This window comes from Hordeum vulgare, chromosome 7H (genome assembly GCF_904849725.1).
Source record: "Hordeum vulgare subsp. vulgare chromosome 7H, MorexV3_pseudomolecules_assembly, whole genome shotgun sequence".
NCBI lineage: Eukaryota > Viridiplantae > Streptophyta > Magnoliopsida > Poales > Poaceae > Hordeum > Hordeum vulgare.
Genome location: NC_058524.1, coordinates 5,066,870 through 5,070,818, shown reverse-complemented (window position 1 = coordinate 5,070,818; position 3,949 = coordinate 5,066,870). Strand labels below are relative to the sequence as shown.

General features: G+C 48.7%; 1 pseudogene; it reads left to right on the top strand.

Annotated features, from left to right (window-relative positions):
- Positions 1-1,666: 1,666 nt before the first annotated feature.
- On the top strand, positions 1,667-3,289 carry LOC123407941 (annotated as a pseudogene).
- The last annotated feature ends 660 nt before the right edge of the window (positions 3,290-3,949 follow it).

Here is a 3,949-nt window from a genome sequence, read left to right as displayed (position 1 = left end):
GTGAACCACAGGATTGGGAACAATCTGCATAGAGTTCACCACAATTTTCTCAAAGGAGGTACCCACAGTAGACTGTTTTTCAATCTCTTTCATATGGCTTTTTTCTGCTTCAGCAGCCATAGAATCTATGAGCAGCACATTATCCACATGCTCACTTTCCTCATCAGATTGTGTTTCCTCACTTTTTTCCTAATTCTATACCATATCAACTTTTTCCTGAATAGTGTCCAACCTCACACTCATCATATTTATTCCTCCAGACATGCCAGAGGGAGCCGAAGACTCCCCCATAATAGATGAAGAAATATTCTGCCCATCAGGTCTAATATTCTCATTAAACTTAGTTCTTTTAGGAGAATTTCCCCCATCAGCCTCCATTTGCACATTAACTTTTTCCTTAGGAGGATTTTTCACAAGGATCTTATCCACAGAGAAGAAGAAATCATAAAAATGACCCCCAAAACTCCTTCAGTAGATGTAGGAATATTTTCAGCATCTCTACAACCCAACTTAATCCTGACTGATTCAGGTCTGTTTATAGTAGCTTTATCTATTTCCAAAGTGACACAAACCAAGGAACCTACATATGCAATGTTTTTTCATGTCTTTTATCTAGGGGGATATTACTAACATTGACCCAAGCAATGTTAAGTATACCCTTAGCTCCCACATATTCTGACCACTTCCTCAAGTTAATAACAGCCCCACAGCTCTTCACATTCATGCTCTCAGCAAAACAAGCTTTATCAACATCCCTAGGTGATGGAAATCTCATCACAAAAGTTTTTGGCCCGATAGATCTAGCAGAACATCTCCAGTTTGTGTTTATATAAGCATTGAAAAACTCCTCCAACTGCCTACCAGATGCTTGCCCCTCAACCACAGATATGACTATGAACCGATTCCTATCAGTGTTCTGGTTCGGAGTGCTATGATCATGAATATAGAAAAAACCTTTCCCTCTAGCCTGGAATCCACACATCGGAGCCACACACTCCCAAGGAAGCACCGTGTTGCAAACTGAGGCCAAATGACCATGACTCCCACATCTACCACACACATACGTGGACAGAACACAGGTAAATGACCTGGATCTTTGCAAGTAATGCAAACCTCAGCACCACCCACTAGTGGGGCGGCGTTCCTCTTGCCACGAGTGGGGTGACGACGGTCTTGAGCTTGGGGTTGCTTTCCGCCTGTTGCTCCAGCGATCGCGGTGTTGTTGCTGTCGCCCCACTTCTCAGATCCACGCGCACCTCCTTGCTCGATCGCATCTGCATCCCACCTCGCCTTGTCGGACGACCCATGGCGTGGATCAACGTTGGAGGAGCCGCCTTCGTCGTTGTCGCGCATCCACACCAAGTTGCGGCCCCCGCAGCCACCACCACGCTCGCGAGCACCGCTGCGCCCTGATCGACCCCCACCACGCCCGAATCTCCCTTCCGCCGCCCCATCTCCTCGATTGAAACGGTTGCCTCCGTCGCGCCCCACCATGGACTGCGCCCGTTGAGGCGAAGCAGCCACCTGCGCGAAAGACTGATGATCCCCTCCCACTTTTCCTTCCCACCAGCCGAAGGTAGATGAAACCCTAGGAGCCGAAACCCTAGGAGAGCTCCAGAAATGGCTGAAGAGGGAGTCGAGATCTAGATCGGAAGTGGGTGTGGCGATGGGCGGCGCGGGGTTGGTGGTGGGAGGTGGGTGAGTGGATAAGTAGGCTCTCTCTCCCCTGTAGCACCGAGGCCCCCAAGCGGCTCGACCGCGTCGCGCGTCGTTGGTTTGGGCCCGAGAGCCCCCGGGTCGAGCGGCCGGGGCGGTACATGGCCACCACGCAAGGAGACGTGCACGTGCCCGGTCGTCGCTGCCCGCTTGGACGGTGGCGCCGGCGGCGAGGATCGCCGCACGGACCGTATCGTCGCGCCAGGGGAGGATGACGCCGATGACATTGCTTCCGGGGCGATTTTTTCTGATGATGATGATGATTGGATAGGGGAGGTCTTGGAACACCAAGTCGAGGCTGGACAACCATCCGGGGTCGACGACCGGCTTCTTCACCGATGACCTCATCCTGGAGATCCTCTCCCGCCTCCCAGCCAGGTCGGTCCACCGCTTCAAGTGCGTCTCCGTGCCCTGGCGCGGCCTCATCACCGACCCCGCAAACCGCAAGAAGCTGCCTCAGGTCCTCTCCGGCTTCCTCTACATGTCCTTCCGCAGCACCACCACTTTGCTAGTGTCTCCGGCGGCGCAGCCCCGTTCGACCCTTCCCTCCCTTACCTGCAGCCTAACAAGTATAAGGACATGGACCAGGTGGACACCTGCAATGGCCTCCTTCTCTATCGCGGCTGCACCAGGAATTTGGCCCCTTGGGATTGGACAGAGGATGATTGCCGTTTTGTGGTGTGCAATCCTGCCACTAGGAGATGGGTGGACCTGCCCCCTCAAAGTCAACCTCGAGAGCATGTCAACGGACGTAACCTTATCGCAGGTCTGGCTTTTGATCCGATGGTCTCATCCCATTTCCATGTTCTTCGTTTCGAGGAGGCCACCTCGTCGAGCGTGACAGGAGTGAGCATCTACTCGTCCTGGACAGGAGCATGGAGTCACAGGGACAGAGCGATGGCTGAGGAAGTTAAACTATGCTACAGGACTAGATGTGTCTTTGACCCTGTTTGGATCCATGAGTTATAGTTAGAGTTGGTTAGATTGGACCAATCTAACCCCAAAACATCCAAACAGGGAGGGTTAGAGTTGGTTAGATGAATCTAACCCACCCAAAAAAACTAACCCATCCAAGAGGTGCTTATTTGGGTTAGAGTTGGGTTGGGCCCACAAAAAGTTACTTTTCTCTTTACCTCCACCACACCAAATCCTTGATAAAGGAGCCAAATGATTGGAAAAGGTGCATTTATTGACAATCTAACCCTTCTAACCAAACACCTCTTTGATTAGAGTTAGTTTAGGGTTAATCCAGGGTTAGAATCTAACTCTAACCTAGTTAGAGTATCCAAACAGGGCCTTTGTTGGCGGCATGCTCTACCTGACAGGCTACCTTCCTAGCACCAACAATGACAATGTGCTGTTGGCAGTGGACATGATGGGTAAAGTGTGGAAGACCATCAGTGTGTCGTACGCCCGACGATTTGCCATGACTGGATCGTCCCAGGGGTGCTTACACTATGCTATAGCTTCCGCAAATGATAACTACAACACCCTAGTTTCTGAGATACAACTCTGGTGCCTCAAGGATTGTGATAGTAAGGAATTGGTCCTGAAATACAAACATTTCAGATAATACATTTGTCAAGGACTAGCAAAAAACAAGAAAATAAAAACTACAAACACCCTATGCTAATTTTGTAGCCACCATCAGCCCACTCAGTGCTTGTCGAGCGAGAACCAGGGGTCATTCCCATGCATTTCTGGACGTGGATCAAGCCATTGCCGCCGACTTCATCGAAGTAAGAACCTTATCCGCCAACTCGCCTCAACCCATGCTCAACATTGCGTGCGCCTTAACAAACTTTAAGACAATCTCAAAAAATACATGCACCAACATGGCGCATACCCCAGCTGCATGGGCCCGATGAGCTCATGTTTCCTGTACAAACTATTCTTTAATTAGTTCTAAAGAATATATATTCTGTAATTAGATAGTGTTTTCCAATTACCATGCTCACTAATGGAAAATTATAAATTAAAGTTAATTGTAGAAGAAAGTTAGCTCATATCTCTCTACGAACAACACCATGACCATGGTATCTCCGCTATAATTATCCTATTATATGAAATACTTCTGTTATACGAAGAACATATAATCTTGATGGACTACATAGAGAATCTTCCGACTAATCCTTTTTATTAATGTGATCATTTCCATCTTTTTAATATATATGTGGATGCTTGCAGCAACAAGTCATCACAATCGCTTTTAGTTAAGTTTTTTTATTAGATT